At 55.1% G+C, this 17,189-nt stretch overlaps 30 non-coding genes and 1 pseudogene across 30 annotated transcripts; all 31 read right to left on the bottom strand.

The window, feature by feature from the left end:
• Positions 1 to 267: 267 nt before the first annotated feature.
• On the bottom strand, positions 268 to 468 carry LOC145274477 (U2 spliceosomal RNA). The gene has a single exon (XR_013866704.1). It is a non-coding gene; the product is annotated as a U2 spliceosomal RNA (small nuclear RNA).
• A 357-nt stretch (positions 469 to 825) lies between these two features.
• On the bottom strand, positions 826 to 1,026 carry LOC145274476 (U2 spliceosomal RNA). The gene has a single exon (XR_013866703.1). It is a non-coding gene; the product is annotated as a U2 spliceosomal RNA (small nuclear RNA).
• Positions 1,027 to 1,383: 357 nt separating this feature from the next.
• LOC145274475 (U2 spliceosomal RNA) lies at positions 1,384 to 1,584 on the bottom strand. Its single transcript, XR_013866702.1, has one exon. It is a non-coding gene; the product is annotated as a U2 spliceosomal RNA (small nuclear RNA).
• Positions 1,585 to 1,943: 359 nt separating this feature from the next.
• Positions 1,944 to 2,144, bottom strand: LOC145274472 (U2 spliceosomal RNA). The gene has a single exon (XR_013866700.1). It is a non-coding gene; the product is annotated as a U2 spliceosomal RNA (small nuclear RNA).
• Positions 2,145 to 2,501: 357 nt separating this feature from the next.
• On the bottom strand, positions 2,502 to 2,702 carry LOC145274471 (U2 spliceosomal RNA). Its single transcript, XR_013866699.1, has one exon. It is a non-coding gene; the product is annotated as a U2 spliceosomal RNA (small nuclear RNA).
• A 357-nt stretch (positions 2,703 to 3,059) lies between these two features.
• Positions 3,060 to 3,260, bottom strand: LOC145274470 (U2 spliceosomal RNA). The gene has a single exon (XR_013866698.1). It is a non-coding gene; the product is annotated as a U2 spliceosomal RNA (small nuclear RNA).
• A 357-nt stretch (positions 3,261 to 3,617) lies between these two features.
• LOC145274469 (U2 spliceosomal RNA) lies at positions 3,618 to 3,818 on the bottom strand. Its single transcript, XR_013866697.1, has one exon. It is a non-coding gene; the product is annotated as a U2 spliceosomal RNA (small nuclear RNA).
• Positions 3,819 to 4,175: 357 nt separating this feature from the next.
• On the bottom strand, positions 4,176 to 4,376 carry LOC145274468 (U2 spliceosomal RNA). Its single transcript, XR_013866696.1, has one exon. It is a non-coding gene; the product is annotated as a U2 spliceosomal RNA (small nuclear RNA).
• Positions 4,377 to 4,733: 357 nt separating this feature from the next.
• Positions 4,734 to 4,934, bottom strand: LOC145274467 (U2 spliceosomal RNA). Its single transcript, XR_013866695.1, has one exon. It is a non-coding gene; the product is annotated as a U2 spliceosomal RNA (small nuclear RNA).
• Positions 4,935 to 5,289: 355 nt separating this feature from the next.
• Positions 5,290 to 5,490, bottom strand: LOC145274466 (U2 spliceosomal RNA). Its single transcript, XR_013866694.1, has one exon. It is a non-coding gene; the product is annotated as a U2 spliceosomal RNA (small nuclear RNA).
• A 357-nt stretch (positions 5,491 to 5,847) lies between these two features.
• Positions 5,848 to 6,048, bottom strand: LOC145274465 (U2 spliceosomal RNA). The gene has a single exon (XR_013866693.1). It is a non-coding gene; the product is annotated as a U2 spliceosomal RNA (small nuclear RNA).
• A 357-nt stretch (positions 6,049 to 6,405) lies between these two features.
• LOC145274464 (U2 spliceosomal RNA) lies at positions 6,406 to 6,606 on the bottom strand. The gene has a single exon (XR_013866692.1). It is a non-coding gene; the product is annotated as a U2 spliceosomal RNA (small nuclear RNA).
• A 357-nt stretch (positions 6,607 to 6,963) lies between these two features.
• Positions 6,964 to 7,164, bottom strand: LOC145274463 (U2 spliceosomal RNA). The gene has a single exon (XR_013866691.1). It is a non-coding gene; the product is annotated as a U2 spliceosomal RNA (small nuclear RNA).
• A 357-nt stretch (positions 7,165 to 7,521) lies between these two features.
• On the bottom strand, positions 7,522 to 7,722 carry LOC145274460 (U2 spliceosomal RNA). The gene has a single exon (XR_013866689.1). It is a non-coding gene; the product is annotated as a U2 spliceosomal RNA (small nuclear RNA).
• Positions 7,723 to 8,079: 357 nt separating this feature from the next.
• Positions 8,080 to 8,280, bottom strand: LOC145274459 (U2 spliceosomal RNA). Its single transcript, XR_013866688.1, has one exon. It is a non-coding gene; the product is annotated as a U2 spliceosomal RNA (small nuclear RNA).
• A 357-nt stretch (positions 8,281 to 8,637) lies between these two features.
• LOC145274458 (U2 spliceosomal RNA) lies at positions 8,638 to 8,838 on the bottom strand. The gene has a single exon (XR_013866687.1). It is a non-coding gene; the product is annotated as a U2 spliceosomal RNA (small nuclear RNA).
• Positions 8,839 to 9,195: 357 nt separating this feature from the next.
• Positions 9,196 to 9,396, bottom strand: LOC145274457 (U2 spliceosomal RNA). Its single transcript, XR_013866686.1, has one exon. It is a non-coding gene; the product is annotated as a U2 spliceosomal RNA (small nuclear RNA).
• Positions 9,397 to 9,753: 357 nt separating this feature from the next.
• Positions 9,754 to 9,954, bottom strand: LOC145274456 (U2 spliceosomal RNA). The gene has a single exon (XR_013866685.1). It is a non-coding gene; the product is annotated as a U2 spliceosomal RNA (small nuclear RNA).
• A 357-nt stretch (positions 9,955 to 10,311) lies between these two features.
• Positions 10,312 to 10,512, bottom strand: LOC145274455 (U2 spliceosomal RNA). The gene has a single exon (XR_013866684.1). It is a non-coding gene; the product is annotated as a U2 spliceosomal RNA (small nuclear RNA).
• A 357-nt stretch (positions 10,513 to 10,869) lies between these two features.
• LOC145274454 (U2 spliceosomal RNA) lies at positions 10,870 to 11,070 on the bottom strand. Its single transcript, XR_013866683.1, has one exon. It is a non-coding gene; the product is annotated as a U2 spliceosomal RNA (small nuclear RNA).
• Positions 11,071 to 11,427: 357 nt separating this feature from the next.
• LOC145274453 (U2 spliceosomal RNA) lies at positions 11,428 to 11,628 on the bottom strand. The gene has a single exon (XR_013866682.1). It is a non-coding gene; the product is annotated as a U2 spliceosomal RNA (small nuclear RNA).
• A 357-nt stretch (positions 11,629 to 11,985) lies between these two features.
• Positions 11,986 to 12,186, bottom strand: LOC145274452 (U2 spliceosomal RNA). The gene has a single exon (XR_013866681.1). It is a non-coding gene; the product is annotated as a U2 spliceosomal RNA (small nuclear RNA).
• A 357-nt stretch (positions 12,187 to 12,543) lies between these two features.
• Positions 12,544 to 12,744, bottom strand: LOC145274450 (U2 spliceosomal RNA). The gene has a single exon (XR_013866680.1). It is a non-coding gene; the product is annotated as a U2 spliceosomal RNA (small nuclear RNA).
• A 357-nt stretch (positions 12,745 to 13,101) lies between these two features.
• Positions 13,102 to 13,302, bottom strand: LOC145274448 (U2 spliceosomal RNA). Its single transcript, XR_013866678.1, has one exon. It is a non-coding gene; the product is annotated as a U2 spliceosomal RNA (small nuclear RNA).
• Positions 13,303 to 13,659: 357 nt separating this feature from the next.
• Positions 13,660 to 13,860, bottom strand: LOC145274447 (U2 spliceosomal RNA). The gene has a single exon (XR_013866677.1). It is a non-coding gene; the product is annotated as a U2 spliceosomal RNA (small nuclear RNA).
• Positions 13,861 to 14,217: 357 nt separating this feature from the next.
• On the bottom strand, positions 14,218 to 14,418 carry LOC145274446 (U2 spliceosomal RNA). The gene has a single exon (XR_013866676.1). It is a non-coding gene; the product is annotated as a U2 spliceosomal RNA (small nuclear RNA).
• A 358-nt stretch (positions 14,419 to 14,776) lies between these two features.
• LOC145274619 (U2 spliceosomal RNA) lies at positions 14,777 to 14,978 on the bottom strand. The gene has a single exon (XR_013866832.1). It is a non-coding gene; the product is annotated as a U2 spliceosomal RNA (small nuclear RNA).
• Positions 14,979 to 15,334: 356 nt separating this feature from the next.
• LOC145274444 (U2 spliceosomal RNA) lies at positions 15,335 to 15,535 on the bottom strand. The gene has a single exon (XR_013866675.1). It is a non-coding gene; the product is annotated as a U2 spliceosomal RNA (small nuclear RNA).
• A 359-nt stretch (positions 15,536 to 15,894) lies between these two features.
• On the bottom strand, positions 15,895 to 16,095 carry LOC145274443 (U2 spliceosomal RNA). The gene has a single exon (XR_013866674.1). It is a non-coding gene; the product is annotated as a U2 spliceosomal RNA (small nuclear RNA).
• A 357-nt stretch (positions 16,096 to 16,452) lies between these two features.
• On the bottom strand, positions 16,453 to 16,653 carry LOC145274666 (U2 spliceosomal RNA). Its single transcript, XR_013866872.1, has one exon. It is a non-coding gene; the product is annotated as a U2 spliceosomal RNA (small nuclear RNA).
• A 356-nt stretch (positions 16,654 to 17,009) lies between these two features.
• LOC145274624 (U2 spliceosomal RNA) lies at positions 17,010 to 17,189 on the bottom strand (annotated as a pseudogene).

Genomic DNA, 17,189 nt, shown 5'->3' with positions numbered 1-17,189 from the left:
GCCCCTCTCTACTAGTGGAAGCGTCGATCGCAGGCAGCGGCCAAGGAGGGCCGCCCGCCCGCCTCCGTCATCCAGCTAATGAGACCAACGAACGGTCCATCCAGCCGAGCGGACCGAACCGAAAGCGAACGAAAGCAAAGCCAGCAACAACTAAGTAAAGGGAAGTAAGGACCAACAAAGTCGTTTAGTTTAGTAGTAAGATCAAAGTAGTAGTCAGTCTGTTTTTGGGATTGCGTTTTCTGACTCTTTCCCGAGCGAGCTGGGGTCAGAATCGGGGCTGTTAACTCCTGGAGGCAGTGCAATACCAGGCCAACCCGTGGAGAAGGGGGAGCAAGCTCCTAACCCTTGACCGAGTTCCAAAAATCAGTTTAATATCGTGATCCCTCCATGCGAGGGACCTATCAGATATTAAGCTGATAAGAACAGATACTACACTTTGATCTTAGCCAGAAGAGGCCGAGAAGCGATAAAGGGGCTCCCTCCGGGGCCGGGGTCGTCAGTGGACCGGTCCGGGCGGCAAAGGTTGCGGGCAGAGCGACAACGACCCCCCTACCCCCGGCCCCTCTCTACTAGTGGAAGCGTCGATCGCAGGCAGCGGCCAAGGAGGGCCGCCCGCCCGCCTCCGTCATCCAGCTAATGAGACCAACGAACGGTCCATCCAGCCGAGCGGACCGAACCGAAAGCGAACGAAAGCAAAGCCAGCAACAACTAAGTAAAGGGAAGTAAGGACCAACAAAGTCGTTTAGTTTAGTAGTAAGATCAAAGTAGTAGTCAGTCTGTTTTTGGGATTGCGTTTTCTGACTCTTTCCCGAGCGAGCTGGGGTCAGAATCGGGGCTGTTAACTCCTGGAGGCAGTGCAATACCAGGCCAACCCGTGGAGAAGGGGGAGCAAGCTCCTAACCCTTGACCGAGTTCCAAAAATCAGTTTAATATCGTGATCCCTCCATGCGAGGGACCTATCAGATATTAAGCTGATAAGAACAGATACTACACTTTGATCTTAGCCAGAAGAGGCCGAGAAGCGATAAAGGGGCTCCCTCCGGGGCCGGGGTCGTCAGTGGACCGGTCCGGGCGGCAAAGGTTGCGGGCAGAGCGACAACGACCCCCCTACCCCCGGCCCCTCTCTACTAGTGGAAGCGTCGATCGCAGGCAGCGGCCAAGGAGGGCCGCCCGCCCGCCTCCGTCATCCAGCTAATGAGACCAACGAACGGTCCATCCAGCCGAGCGGACCGAACCGAAAGCGAACGAAAGCAAAGCCAGCAACAACTAAGTAAAGGGAAGTAAGGACCAACAAAGTCGTTTAGTTTAGTAGTAAGATCAAAGTAGTAGTCAGTCTGTTTTTGGGATTGCGTTTTCTGACTCTTTCCCGAGCGAGCTGGGGTCAGAATCGGGGCTGTTAACTCCTGGAGGCAGTGCAATACCAGGCCAACCCGTGGAGAAGGGGGAGCAAGCTCCTAACCCTTGACCGAGTTCCAAAAATCAGTTTAATATCGTGATCCCTCCATGCGAGGGACCTATCAGATATTAAGCTGATAAGAACAGATACTACACTTTGATCTTAGCCAGAAGAGGCCGAGAAGCGATAAAGGGGCTCCCTCCGGGGCCGGGGTCGTCAGTGGACCGGTCCGGGCGGCAAAGGTTGCGGGCAGAGCGACAACGACCCCCCTACCCCCGGCCCCTCTCTACTAGTGGAAGCGTCGATCGCAGGCAGCGGCCAAGGAGGGCCGCCCGCCCGCCTCCGTCATCCAGCTAATGAGACCAACGAACGGTCCATCCAGCCGAGCGGACCCCGAACCGAAAGCGAACGAAAGCAAAGCCAGCAACAACTAAGTAAAGGGAAGTAAGGACCAACAAAGTCGTTTAGTTTAGTAGTAAGATCAAAGTAGTAGTCAGTCTGTTTTTGGGATTGCGTTTTCTGACTCTTTCCCGAGCGAGCTGGGGTCAGAATCGGGGCTGTTAACTCCTGGAGGCAGTGCAATACCAGGCCAACCCGTGGAGAAGGGGGAGCAAGCTCCTAACCCTTGACCGAGTTCCAAAAATCAGTTTAATATCGTGATCCCTCCATGCGAGGGACCTATCAGATATTAAGCTGATAAGAACAGATACTACACTTTGATCTTAGCCAGAAGAGGCCGAGAAGCGATAAAGGGGCTCCCTCCGGGGCCGGGGTCGTCAGTGGACCGGTCCGGGCGGCAAAGGTTGCGGGCAGAGCGACAACGACCCCCCTACCCCCGGCCCCTCTCTACTAGTGGAAGCGTCGATCGCAGGCAGCGGCCAAGGAGGGCCGCCCGCCCGCCTCCGTCATCCAGCTAATGAGACCAACGAACGGTCCATCCAGCCGAGCGGACCGAACCGAAAGCGAACGAAAGCAAAGCCAGCAACAACTAAGTAAAGGGAAGTAAGGACCAACAAAGTCGTTTAGTTTAGTAGTAAGATCAAAGTAGTAGTCAGTCTGTTTTTGGGATTGCGTTTTCTGACTCTTTCCCGAGCGAGCTGGGGTCAGAATCGGGGCTGTTAACTCCTGGAGGCAGTGCAATACCAGGCCAACCCGTGGAGAAGGGGGAGCAAGCTCCTAACCCTTGACCGAGTTCCAAAAATCAGTTTAATATCGTGATCCCTCCATGCGAGGGACCTATCAGATATTAAGCTGATAAGAACAGATACTACACTTTGATCTTAGCCAGAAGAGGCCGAGAAGCGATAAAGGGGCTCCCTCCGGGGCCGGGGTCGTCAGTGGACCGGTCCGGGCGGCAAAGGTTGCGGGCAGAGCGACAACGACCCCCCTACCCCCGGCCCCTCTCTACTAGTGGAAGCGTCGATCGCAGGCAGCGGCCAAGGAGGGCCGCCCGCCCGCCTCCGTCATCCAGCTAATGAGACCAACGAACGGTCCATCCAGCCGAGCGGACCGAACCGAAAGCGAACGAAAGCAAAGCCAGCAACAACTAAGTAAAGGGAAGTAAGGACCAACAAAGTCGTTTAGTTTAGTAGTAAGATCAAAGTAGTAGTCAGTCTGTTTTTGGGATTGCGTTTTCTGACTCTTTCCCGAGCGAGCTGGGGTCAGAATCGGGGCTGTTAACTCCTGGAGGCAGTGCAATACCAGGCCAACCCGTGGAGAAGGGGGAGCAAGCTCCTAACCCTTGACCGAGTTCCAAAAATCAGTTTAATATCGTGATCCCTCCATGCGAGGGACCTATCAGATATTAAGCTGATAAGAACAGATACTACACTTTGATCTTAGCCAGAAGAGGCCGAGAAGCGATAAAGGGGCTCCCTCCGGGGCCGGGGTCGTCAGTGGACCGGTCCGGGCGGCAAAGGTTGCGGGCAGAGCGACAACGACCCCCCTACCCCCGGCCCCTCTCTACTAGTGGAAGCGTCGATCGCAGGCAGCGGCCAAGGAGGGCCGCCCGCCCGCCTCCGTCATCCAGCTAATGAGACCAACGAACGGTCCATCCAGCCGAGCGGACCGAACCGAAAGCGAACGAAAGCAAAGCCAGCAACAACTAAGTAAAGGGAAGTAAGGACCAACAAAGTCGTTTAGTTTAGTAGTAAGATCAAAGTAGTAGTCAGTCTGTTTTTGGGATTGCGTTTTCTGACTCTTTCCCGAGCGAGCTGGGGTCAGAATCGGGGCTGTTAACTCCTGGAGGCAGTGCAATACCAGGCCAACCCGTGGAGAAGGGGGAGCAAGCTCCTAACCCTTGACCGAGTTCCAAAAATCAGTTTAATATCGTGATCCCTCCATGCGAGGGACCTATCAGATATTAAGCTGATAAGAACAGATACTACACTTTGATCTTAGCCAGAAGAGGCCGAGAAGCGATAAAGGGGCTCCCTCCGGGGCCGGGGTCGTCAGTGGACCGGTCCGGGCGGCAAAGGTTGCGGGCAGAGCGACAACGACCCCCCTACCCCCGGCCCCTCTCTACTAGTGGAAGCGTCGATCGCAGGCAGCGGCCAAGGAGGGCCGCCCGCCCGCCTCCGTCATCCAGCTAATGAGACCAACGAACGGTCCATCCAGCCGAGCGGACCGAACCGAAAGCGAACGAAAGCAAAGCCAGCAACAACTAAGTAAAGGGAAGTAAGGACCAACAAAGTCGTTTAGTTTAGTAGTAAGATCAAAGTAGTAGTCAGTCTGTTTTTGGGATTGCGTTTTCTGACTCTTTCCCGAGCGAGCTGGGGTCAGAATCGGGGCTGTTAACTCCTGGAGGCAGTGCAATACCAGGCCAACCCGTGGAGAAGGGGGAGCAAGCTCCTAACCCTTGACCGAGTTCCAAAAATCAGTTTAATATCGTGATCCCTCCATGCGAGGGACCTATCAGATATTAAGCTGATAAGAACAGATACTACACTTTGATCTTAGCCAGAAGAGGCCGAGAAGCGATAAAGGGGCTCCCTCCGGGGCCGGGGTCGTCAGTGGACCGGTCCGGGCGGCAAAGGTTGCGGGCAGAGCGACAACGACCCCCCTACCCCCGGCCCCTCTCTACTAGTGGAAGCGTCGATCGCAGGCAGCGGCCAAGGAGGGCCGCCCGCCCGCCTCCGTCATCCAGCTAATGAGACCAACGAACGGTCCATCCAGCCGAGCGGACCGAACCGAAAGCGAACGAAAGCAAAGCCAGCAACAACTAAGTAAAGGGAAGTAAGGACCAACAAAGTCGTTTAGTTTAGTAGTAAGATCAAAGTAGTAGTCAGTCTGTTTTTGGGATTGCGTTTTCTGACTCTTTCCCGAGCGAGCTGGGGTCAGAATCGGGGCTGTTAACTCCTGGAGGCAGTGCAATACCAGGCCAACCCGTGGAGAAGGGGGAGCAAGCTCCTAACCCTTGACCGAGTTCCAAAAATCAGTTTAATATCGTGATCCCTCCATGCGAGGGACCTATCAGATATTAAGCTGATAAGAACAGATACTACACTTTGATCTTAGCCAGAAGAGGCCGAGAAGCGATAAAGGGGCTCCCTCCGGGGCCGGGGTCGTCAGTGGACCGGTCCGGGCGGCAAAGGTTGCGGGCAGAGCGACAACGACCCCCCTACCCCCGGCCCCTCTACTAGTGGAAGCGTCGATCGCAGGCAGCGGCCAAGGAGGGCCGCCCGCCCGCCTCCGTCATCCAGCTAATGAGACCAACGAACGGTCCATCCAGCCGAGCGGACCGAACCGAAAGCGAACGAAAGCAAAGCCAGCAACAACTAAGTAAAGGGAAGTAAGGACCAACAAAGTCGTTTAGTTTAGTAGTAAGATCAAAGTAGTAGTCAGTCTGTTTTTGGGATTGCGTTTTCTGACTCTTTCCCGAGCGAGCTGGGGTCAGAATCGGGGCTGTTAACTCCTGGAGGCAGTGCAATACCAGGCCAACCCGTGGAGAAGGGGGAGCAAGCTCCTAACCCTTGACCGAGTTCCAAAAATCAGTTTAATATCGTGATCCCTCCATGCGAGGGACCTATCAGATATTAAGCTGATAAGAACAGATACTACACTTTGATCTTAGCCAGAAGAGGCCGAGAAGCGATAAAGGGGCTCCCTCCGGGGCCGGGGTCGTCAGTGGACCGGTCCGGGCGGCAAAGGTTGCGGGCAGAGCGACAACGACCCCCCTACCCCCGGCCCCTCTCTACTAGTGGAAGCGTCGATCGCAGGCAGCGGCCAAGGAGGGCCGCCCGCCCGCCTCCGTCATCCAGCTAATGAGACCAACGAACGGTCCATCCAGCCGAGCGGACCGAACCGAAAGCGAACGAAAGCAAAGCCAGCAACAACTAAGTAAAGGGAAGTAAGGACCAACAAAGTCGTTTAGTTTAGTAGTAAGATCAAAGTAGTAGTCAGTCTGTTTTTGGGATTGCGTTTTCTGACTCTTTCCCGAGCGAGCTGGGGTCAGAATCGGGGCTGTTAACTCCTGGAGGCAGTGCAATACCAGGCCAACCCGTGGAGAAGGGGGAGCAAGCTCCTAACCCTTGACCGAGTTCCAAAAATCAGTTTAATATCGTGATCCCTCCATGCGAGGGACCTATCAGATATTAAGCTGATAAGAACAGATACTACACTTTGATCTTAGCCAGAAGAGGCCGAGAAGCGATAAAGGGGCTCCCTCCGGGGCCGGGGTCGTCAGTGGACCGGTCCGGGCGGCAAAGGTTGCGGGCAGAGCGACAACGACCCCCCTACCCCCGGCCCCTCTCTACTAGTGGAAGCGTCGATCGCAGGCAGCGGCCAAGGAGGGCCGCCCGCCCGCCTCCGTCATCCAGCTAATGAGACCAACGAACGGTCCATCCAGCCGAGCGGACCGAACCGAAAGCGAACGAAAGCAAAGCCAGCAACAACTAAGTAAAGGGAAGTAAGGACCAACAAAGTCGTTTAGTTTAGTAGTAAGATCAAAGTAGTAGTCAGTCTGTTTTTGGGATTGCGTTTTCTGACTCTTTCCCGAGCGAGCTGGGGTCAGAATCGGGGCTGTTAACTCCTGGAGGCAGTGCAATACCAGGCCAACCCGTGGAGAAGGGGGAGCAAGCTCCTAACCCTTGACCGAGTTCCAAAAATCAGTTTAATATCGTGATCCCTCCATGCGAGGGACCTATCAGATATTAAGCTGATAAGAACAGATACTACACTTTGATCTTAGCCAGAAGAGGCCGAGAAGCGATAAAGGGGCTCCCTCCGGGGCCGGGGTCGTCAGTGGACCGGTCCGGGCGGCAAAGGTTGCGGGCAGAGCGACAACGACCCCCCTACCCCCGGCCCCTCTCTACTAGTGGAAGCGTCGATCGCAGGCAGCGGCCAAGGAGGGCCGCCCGCCCGCCTCCGTCATCCAGCTAATGAGACCAACGAACGGTCCATCCAGCCGAGCGGACCGAACCGAAAGCGAACGAAAGCAAAGCCAGCAACAACTAAGTAAAGGGAAGTAAGGACCAACAAAGTCGTTTAGTTTAGTAGTAAGATCAAAGTAGTAGTCAGTCTGTTTTTGGGATTGCGTTTTCTGACTCTTTCCCGAGCGAGCTGGGGTCAGAATCGGGGCTGTTAACTCCTGGAGGCAGTGCAATACCAGGCCAACCCGTGGAGAAGGGGGAGCAAGCTCCTAACCCTTGACCGAGTTCCAAAAATCAGTTTAATATCGTGATCCCTCCATGCGAGGGACCTATCAGATATTAAGCTGATAAGAACAGATACTACACTTTGATCTTAGCCAGAAGAGGCCGAGAAGCGATAAAGGGGCTCCCTCCGGGGCCGGGGTCGTCAGTGGACCGGTCCGGGCGGCAAAGGTTGCGGGCAGAGCGACAACGACCCCCCTACCCCCGGCCCCTCTCTACTAGTGGAAGCGTCGATCGCAGGCAGCGGCCAAGGAGGGCCGCCCGCCCGCCTCCGTCATCCAGCTAATGAGACCAACGAACGGTCCATCCAGCCGAGCGGACCGAACCGAAAGCGAACGAAAGCAAAGCCAGCAACAACTAAGTAAAGGGAAGTAAGGACCAACAAAGTCGTTTAGTTTAGTAGTAAGATCAAAGTAGTAGTCAGTCTGTTTTTGGGATTGCGTTTTCTGACTCTTTCCCGAGCGAGCTGGGGTCAGAATCGGGGCTGTTAACTCCTGGAGGCAGTGCAATACCAGGCCAACCCGTGGAGAAGGGGGAGCAAGCTCCTAACCCTTGACCGAGTTCCAAAAATCAGTTTAATATCGTGATCCCTCCATGCGAGGGACCTATCAGATATTAAGCTGATAAGAACAGATACTACACTTTGATCTTAGCCAGAAGAGGCCGAGAAGCGATAAAGGGGCTCCCTCCGGGGCCGGGGTCGTCAGTGGACCGGTCCGGGCGGCAAAGGTTGCGGGCAGAGCGACAACGACCCCCCTACCCCCGGCCCCTCTCTACTAGTGGAAGCGTCGATCGCAGGCAGCGGCCAAGGAGGGCCGCCCGCCCGCCTCCGTCATCCAGCTAATGAGACCAACGAACGGTCCATCCAGCCGAGCGGACCGAACCGAAAGCGAACGAAAGCAAAGCCAGCAACAACTAAGTAAAGGGAAGTAAGGACCAACAAAGTCGTTTAGTTTAGTAGTAAGATCAAAGTAGTAGTCAGTCTGTTTTTGGGATTGCGTTTTCTGACTCTTTCCCGAGCGAGCTGGGGTCAGAATCGGGGCTGTTAACTCCTGGAGGCAGTGCAATACCAGGCCAACCCGTGGAGAAGGGGGAGCAAGCTCCTAACCCTTGACCGAGTTCCAAAAATCAGTTTAATATCGTGATCCCTCCATGCGAGGGACCTATCAGATATTAAGCTGATAAGAACAGATACTACACTTTGATCTTAGCCAGAAGAGGCCGAGAAGCGATAAAGGGGCTCCCTCCGGGGCCGGGGTCGTCAGTGGACCGGTCCGGGCGGCAAAGGTTGCGGGCAGAGCGACAACGACCCCCCTACCCCCGGCCCCTCTCTACTAGTGGAAGCGTCGATCGCAGGCAGCGGCCAAGGAGGGCCGCCCGCCCGCCTCCGTCATCCAGCTAATGAGACCAACGAACGGTCCATCCAGCCGAGCGGACCGAACCGAAAGCGAACGAAAGCAAAGCCAGCAACAACTAAGTAAAGGGAAGTAAGGACCAACAAAGTCGTTTAGTTTAGTAGTAAGATCAAAGTAGTAGTCAGTCTGTTTTTGGGATTGCGTTTTCTGACTCTTTCCCGAGCGAGCTGGGGTCAGAATCGGGGCTGTTAACTCCTGGAGGCAGTGCAATACCAGGCCAACCCGTGGAGAAGGGGGAGCAAGCTCCTAACCCTTGACCGAGTTCCAAAAATCAGTTTAATATCGTGATCCCTCCATGCGAGGGACCTATCAGATATTAAGCTGATAAGAACAGATACTACACTTTGATCTTAGCCAGAAGAGGCCGAGAAGCGATAAAGGGGCTCCCTCCGGGGCCGGGGTCGTCAGTGGACCGGTCCGGGCGGCAAAGGTTGCGGGCAGAGCGACAACGACCCCCCTACCCCCGGCCCCTCTCTACTAGTGGAAGCGTCGATCGCAGGCAGCGGCCAAGGAGGGCCGCCCGCCCGCCTCCGTCATCCAGCTAATGAGACCAACGAACGGTCCATCCAGCCGAGCGGACCGAACCGAAAGCGAACGAAAGCAAAGCCAGCAACAACTAAGTAAAGGGAAGTAAGGACCAACAAAGTCGTTTAGTTTAGTAGTAAGATCAAAGTAGTAGTCAGTCTGTTTTTGGGATTGCGTTTTCTGACTCTTTCCCGAGCGAGCTGGGGTCAGAATCGGGGCTGTTAACTCCTGGAGGCAGTGCAATACCAGGCCAACCCGTGGAGAAGGGGGAGCAAGCTCCTAACCCTTGACCGAGTTCCAAAAATCAGTTTAATATCGTGATCCCTCCATGCGAGGGACCTATCAGATATTAAGCTGATAAGAACAGATACTACACTTTGATCTTAGCCAGAAGAGGCCGAGAAGCGATAAAGGGGCTCCCTCCGGGGCCGGGGTCGTCAGTGGACCGGTCCGGGCGGCAAAGGTTGCGGGCAGAGCGACAACGACCCCCCTACCCCCGGCCCCTCTCTACTAGTGGAAGCGTCGATCGCAGGCAGCGGCCAAGGAGGGCCGCCCGCCCGCCTCCGTCATCCAGCTAATGAGACCAACGAACGGTCCATCCAGCCGAGCGGACCGAACCGAAAGCGAACGAAAGCAAAGCCAGCAACAACTAAGTAAAGGGAAGTAAGGACCAACAAAGTCGTTTAGTTTAGTAGTAAGATCAAAGTAGTAGTCAGTCTGTTTTTGGGATTGCGTTTTCTGACTCTTTCCCGAGCGAGCTGGGGTCAGAATCGGGGCTGTTAACTCCTGGAGGCAGTGCAATACCAGGCCAACCCGTGGAGAAGGGGGAGCAAGCTCCTAACCCTTGACCGAGTTCCAAAAATCAGTTTAATATCGTGATCCCTCCATGCGAGGGACCTATCAGATATTAAGCTGATAAGAACAGATACTACACTTTGATCTTAGCCAGAAGAGGCCGAGAAGCGATAAAGGGGCTCCCTCCGGGGCCGGGGTCGTCAGTGGACCGGTCCGGGCGGCAAAGGTTGCGGGCAGAGCGACAACGACCCCCCTACCCCCGGCCCCTCTCTACTAGTGGAAGCGTCGATCGCAGGCAGCGGCCAAGGAGGGCCGCCCGCCCGCCTCCGTCATCCAGCTAATGAGACCAACGAACGGTCCATCCAGCCGAGCGGACCGAACCGAAAGCGAACGAAAGCAAAGCCAGCAACAACTAAGTAAAGGGAAGTAAGGACCAACAAAGTCGTTTAGTTTAGTAGTAAGATCAAAGTAGTAGTCAGTCTGTTTTTGGGATTGCGTTTTCTGACTCTTTCCCGAGCGAGCTGGGGTCAGAATCGGGGCTGTTAACTCCTGGAGGCAGTGCAATACCAGGCCAACCCGTGGAGAAGGGGGAGCAAGCTCCTAACCCTTGACCGAGTTCCAAAAATCAGTTTAATATCGTGATCCCTCCATGCGAGGGACCTATCAGATATTAAGCTGATAAGAACAGATACTACACTTTGATCTTAGCCAGAAGAGGCCGAGAAGCGATAAAGGGGCTCCCTCCGGGGCCGGGGTCGTCAGTGGACCGGTCCGGGCGGCAAAGGTTGCGGGCAGAGCGACAACGACCCCCCTACCCCCGGCCCCTCTCTACTAGTGGAAGCGTCGATCGCAGGCAGCGGCCAAGGAGGGCCGCCCGCCCGCCTCCGTCATCCAGCTAATGAGACCAACGAACGGTCCATCCAGCCGAGCGGACCGAACCGAAAGCGAACGAAAGCAAAGCCAGCAACAACTAAGTAAAGGGAAGTAAGGACCAACAAAGTCGTTTAGTTTAGTAGTAAGATCAAAGTAGTAGTCAGTCTGTTTTTGGGATTGCGTTTTCTGACTCTTTCCCGAGCGAGCTGGGGTCAGAATCGGGGCTGTTAACTCCTGGAGGCAGTGCAATACCAGGCCAACCCGTGGAGAAGGGGGAGCAAGCTCCTAACCCTTGACCGAGTTCCAAAAATCAGTTTAATATCGTGATCCCTCCATGCGAGGGACCTATCAGATATTAAGCTGATAAGAACAGATACTACACTTTGATCTTAGCCAGAAGAGGCCGAGAAGCGATAAAGGGGCTCCCTCCGGGGCCGGGGTCGTCAGTGGACCGGTCCGGGCGGCAAAGGTTGCGGGCAGAGCGACAACGACCCCCCTACCCCCGGCCCCTCTCTACTAGTGGAAGCGTCGATCGCAGGCAGCGGCCAAGGAGGGCCGCCCGCCCGCCTCCGTCATCCAGCTAATGAGACCAACGAACGGTCCATCCAGCCGAGCGGACCGAACCGAAAGCGAACGAAAGCAAAGCCAGCAACAACTAAGTAAAGGGAAGTAAGGACCAACAAAGTCGTTTAGTTTAGTAGTAAGATCAAAGTAGTAGTCAGTCTGTTTTTGGGATTGCGTTTTCTGACTCTTTCCCGAGCGAGCTGGGGTCAGAATCGGGGCTGTTAACTCCTGGAGGCAGTGCAATACCAGGCCAACCCGTGGAGAAGGGGGAGCAAGCTCCTAACCCTTGACCGAGTTCCAAAAATCAGTTTAATATCGTGATCCCTCCATGCGAGGGACCTATCAGATATTAAGCTGATAAGAACAGATACTACACTTTGATCTTAGCCAGAAGAGGCCGAGAAGCGATAAAGGGGCTCCCTCCGGGGCCGGGGTCGTCAGTGGACCGGTCCGGGCGGCAAAGGTTGCGGGCAGAGCGACAACGACCCCCCTACCCCCGGCCCCTCTCTACTAGTGGAAGCGTCGATCGCAGGCAGCGGCCAAGGAGGGCCGCCCGCCCGCCTCCGTCATCCAGCTAATGAGACCAACGAACGGTCCATCCAGCCGAGCGGACCGAACCGAAAGCGAACGAAAGCAAAGCCAGCAACAACTAAGTAAAGGGAAGTAAGGACCAACAAAGTCGTTTAGTTTAGTAGTAAGATCAAAGTAGTAGTCAGTCTGTTTTTGGGATTGCGTTTTCTGACTCTTTCCCGAGCGAGCTGGGGTCAGAATCGGGGCTGTTAACTCCTGGAGGCAGTGCAATACCAGGCCAACCCGTGGAGAAGGGGGAGCAAGCTCCTAACCCTTGACCGAGTTCCAAAAATCAGTTTAATATCGTGATCCCTCCATGCGAGGGACCTATCAGATATTAAGCTGATAAGAACAGATACTACACTTTGATCTTAGCCAGAAGAGGCCGAGAAGCGATAAAGGGGCTCCCTCCGGGGCCGGGGTCGTCAGTGGACCGGTCCGGGCGGCAAAGGTTGCGGGCAGAGCGACAACGACCCCCCTACCCCCGGCCCCTCTCTACTAGTGGAAGCGTCGATCGCAGGCAGCGGCCAAGGAGGGCCGCCCGCCCGCCTCCGTCATCCAGCTAATGAGACCAACGAACGGTCCATCCAGCCGAGCGGACCGAACCGAAAGCGAACGAAAGCAAAGCCAGCAACAACTAAGTAAAGGGAAGTAAGGACCAACAAAGTCGTTTAGTTTAGTAGTAAGATCAAAGTAGTAGTCAGTCTGTTTTTGGGATTGCGTTTTCTGACTCTTTCCCGAGCGAGCTGGGGTCAGAATCGGGGCTGTTAACTCCTGGAGGCAGTGCAATACCAGGCCAACCCGTGGAGAAGGGGGAGCAAGCTCCTAACCCTTGACCGAGTTCCAAAAATCAGTTTAATATCGTGATCCCTCCATGCGAGGGACCTATCAGATATTAAGCTGATAAGAACAGATACTACACTTTGATCTTAGCCAGAAGAGGCCGAGAAGCGATAAAGGGGCTCCCTCCGGGGCCGGGGTCGTCAGTGGACCGGTCCGGGCGGCAAAGGTTGCGGGCAGAGCGACAACGACCCCCCTACCCCCGGCCCCTCTCTACTAGTGGAAGCGTCGATCGCAGGCAGCGGCCAAGGAGGGCCGCCCGCCCGCCTCCGTCATCCAGCTAATGAGACCAACGAACGGTCCATCCAGCCGAGCGGACCGAACCGAAAGCGAACGAAAGCAAAGCCAGCAACAACTAAGTAAAGGGAAGTAAGGACCAACAAAGTCGTTTAGTTTAGTAGTAAGATCAAAGTAGTAGTCAGTCTGTTTTTGGGATTGCGTTTTCTGACTCTTTCCCGAGCGAGCTGGGGTCAGAATCGGGGCTGTTAACTCCTGGAGGCAGTGCAATACCAGGCCAACCCGTGGAGAAGGGGGAGCAAGCTCCTAACCCTTGACCGAGTTCCAAAAATCAGTTTAATATCGTGATCCCTCCATGCGAGGGACCTATCAGATATTAAGCTGATAAGAACAGATACTACACTTTGATCTTAGCCAGAAGAGGCCGAGAAGCGATAAAGGGGCTCCCTCCGGGGCCGGGGTCGTCAGTGGACCGGTCCGGGCGGCAAAGGTTGCGGGCAGAGCGACAACGACCCCCCTACCCCCGGCCCCTCTCTACTAGTGGAAGCGTCGATCGCAGGCAGCGGCCAAGGAGGGCCGCCCGCCCGCCTCCGTCATCCAGCTAATGAGACCAACGAACGGTCCATCCAGCCGAGCGGACCGAACCGAAAGCGAACGAAAGCAAAGCCAGCAACAACTAAGTAAAGGGAAGTAAGGACCAACAAAGTCGTTTAGTTTAGTAGTAAGATCAAAGTAGTAGTCAGTCTGTTTTTGGGATTGCGTTTTCTGACTCTTTCCCGAGCGAGCTGGGGTCAGAATCGGGGCTGTTAACTCCTGGAGGCAGTGCAATACCAGGCCAACCCGTGGAGAAGGGGGAGCAAGCTCCTAACCCTTGACCGAGTTCCAAAAATCAGTTTAATATCGTGATCCCTCCATGCGAGGGACCTATCAGATATTAAGCTGATAAGAACAGATACTACACTTTGATCTTAGCCAGAAGAGGCCGAGAAGCGATAAAGGGGCTCCCTCCGGGGCCGGGGTCGTCAGTGGACCGGTCCGGGCGGCAAAGGTTGCGGGCAGAGCGACAACGACCCCCCTACCCCCGGCCCCTCTCTACTAGTGGAAGCGTCGATCGCAGGCAGCGGCCAAGGAGGGCCGCCCGCCCGCCTCCGTCATCCAGCTAATGAGACCAACGAACGGTCCATCCAGCCGAGCGGACCGAACCGAAAGCGAACGAAAGCAAAGCCAGCAACAACTAAGTAAAGGGAAGTAAGGACCAACAAAGTCGTTTAGTTTAGTAGTAAGATCAAAGTAGTAGTCAGTCTGTTTTTGGGATTGCGTTTTCTGACTCTTTCCCGAGCGAGCTGGGGTCAGAATCGGGGCTGTTAACTCCTGGAGGCAGTGCAATACCAGGCCAACCCGTGGAGAAGGGGGAGCAAGCTCCTAACCCTTGACCGAGTTCCAAAAATCAGTTTAATATCGTGATCCCTCCATGCGAGGGACCTATCAGATATTAAGCTGATAAGAACAGATACTACACTTTGATCTTAGCCAGAAGAGGCCGAGAAGCGATAAAGGGGCTCCCTCCGGGGCCGGGGTCGTCAGTGGACCGGTCCGGGCGGGCAAAGGTTGCGGGCAGAGCGACAACGACCCCCCTACCCCCGGCCCCTCTCTACTAGTGGAAGCGTCGATCGCAGGCAGCGGCCAAGGAGGGCCGCCCGCCCGCCTCCGTCATCCAGCTAATGAGACCAACGAACGGTCCATCCAGCCGAGCGGACCGAACCGAAAGCGAACGAAAGCAAAGCCAGCAACAACTAAGTAAAGGGAAGTAAGGACCAACAAAGTCGTTTAGTTTAGTAGTAAGATCAAAGTAGTAGTCAGTCTGTTTTTGGGATTGCGTTTTCTGACTCTTTCCCGAGCGAGCTGGGGTCAGAATCGGGGCTGTTAACTCCTGGAGGCAGTGCAATACCAGGCCAACCCGTGGAGAAGGGGGAGCAAGCTCCTAACCCTTGACCGAGTTCCAAAAATTCAGTTTAATATCGTGATCCCTCCATGCGAGGGACCTATCAGATATTAAGCTGATAAGAACAGATACTACACTTTGATCTTAGCCAGAAGAGGCCGAGAAGCGATAAAGGGCTCCCTCCGGGGCCGGGGTCGTCAGTGGACCGGTCCGGGCGGCAAAGGTTGCGGGCAGAGCGACAACGACCCCCCTACCCCCGGCCCCTCTCTACTAGTGGAAGCGTCGATCGCAGGCAGCGGCCAAGGAGGGCCGCCCGCCCGCCTCCGTCATCCAGCTAATGAGACCAACGAACGGTCCATCCAGCCGAGCGGACCGAACCGAAAGCGAACGAAAGCAAAGCCAGCAACAACTAAGTAAAGGGAAGTAAGGACCAACAAAGTCGTTTAGTTTAGTAGTAAGATCAAAGTAGTAGTCAGTCTGTTTTTGGGATTGCGTTTTCTGACTCTTTCCCGAGCGAGCTGGGGTCAGAATCGGGGCTGTTAACTCCTGGAGGCAGTGCAATACCAGGCCAACCCGTGGAGAAGGGGGAGCAAGCTCCTAACCCTTGACCGAGTTCCAAAAATCAGTTTAATATCGTGATCCCTCCATGCGAGGGACCTATCAGATATTAAGCTGATAAGAACAGATACTACACTTTGATCTTAGCCAGAAGAGGCCGAGAAGCGATAAAGGGGCTCCCTCCGGGGCCGGGGTCGTCAGTGGACCGGTCCGGGCGGCAAAGGTTGCGGGCAGAGCGACAACGACCCCCCTACCCCCGGCCCCTCTCTACTAGTGGAAGCGTCGATCGCAGGCAGCGGCCAAGGAGGGCCGCCCGCCCGCCTCCGTCATCCAGCTAATGAGACCAACGAACGGTCCAATCCAGCCGAGCGGACCGAACCGAAAGCGAACGAAAGCAAAGCCAGCAACAAACTAAGTAAAGGGAAGTAAGGACCAACAAAGTCGTTTAGTTTAGTAGTAAGATCAAAGTAGTAGTCAGTCTGTTTTTGGGATTGCGTTTTCTGACTCTTTCCCGAGCGAGCTGGGGTCAGAATCGGGGCTGTTAACTCCTGGAGGCAGTGCAATACCAGGCCAACCCGTGGAGAAGGGGGAGCAAGCTCCTAACCCTTGACCGAGTTCCAAAAATCAGTTTAATATCGTGATCCCTCCATGCGAGGGACCTATCAGATATTAAGCTGATAAGAACAGATACTACACTTTGATCTTAGCCAGAAGAGGCCGAGAAGCGATAAAGGGGCTCCCTCCGGGGCCGGGGTCGTCAGTGGACCGGTCCGGGCGGCAAAGGTTGCGGGCAGAGCGACAACGACCCCCCTACCCCCGGCCCCTCTCTACTAGTGGAAGCGTCGATCGCAGGCAGCGGCCAAGGAGGGCCGCCCGCCCGCCTCCGTCATCCAGCTAATGAGACCAACGAACGGTCCATCCAGCCGAGCGGACCGAACCGAAAGCGAACGAAAGCAAAGCCAGCAACAACTAAGTAAAGGGAAGTAAGGACCAACAAAGTCGTTTAGTTTAGTAGTAAGATCAAAGTAGTAGTCAGTCTGTTTTTGGGATTGCGTTTTCTGACTCTTTCCCGAGCGAGCTGGGGTCAGAATCGGGGCTGTTAACTCCTGGAGGCAGTGCAATACCAGGCCAACCCGTGGAGAAGGGGGAGCAAGCTCCTAACCCTTGACCGAGTTCCAAAAATCAGTTTAATATCGTGATCCCTCCATGCGAGGGACCTATCAGATATTAAGCTGATAAGAACAGATACTACACTTTGATCTTAGCCAGAAGAGGCCGAGAAGCGATAAAGGGCTCCCTCCGGGGCCGGGGTCGTCAGTGGACCGGTCCGGGCGGCAAAGGTTGCGGGCAGAGCGACAACGACCCCCCTACCCCCGGCCCCTCTCTACTAGTGGAAGCGTCGATCGCAGGCAGCGGCCAAGGAGGGCCGCCCGCCCGCCTCCGTCATCCAGCTAATGAGACCAACGAACGGTCCATCCAGCCGAGCGGACCGAACCGAAAGCGAACGAAAGCAAAGCCAGCAACAACTAAGTAAAGGGAAGTAAGGACCAACAAAGTCGTTTAGTTTAGTAGTAAGATCAAAGTAGTAGTCAGTCTGTTTTTGGGATTGCGTTTTCTGACTCTTTCCCGAGCGAGCTGGGGTCAGAATCGGGGCTGTTAACTCCTGGAGGCAGTGCAATACCAGGCCAACCCGTGGAGAAGGGGGAGCAAGCTCCTAACCCTTGACCGAGTTCCAAAAATCAGTTTAATATCGTGATCCCTCCATGCGAGGGACCTATCAGATATTAAGCTGATAAGAACAGATACTACACTTTGATCTTAGC

Source organism: Euprymna scolopes, unplaced genomic scaffold (genome assembly GCF_053919585.1).
Source record: "Euprymna scolopes isolate OS-2025 unplaced genomic scaffold, ASM5391958v1 sca39, whole genome shotgun sequence".
Classification (NCBI taxonomy): Eukaryota; Metazoa; Mollusca; class Cephalopoda; order Sepiida; family Sepiolidae; genus Euprymna; species Euprymna scolopes.
This window is presented reverse-complemented; position numbering and strand designations above follow the sequence as displayed.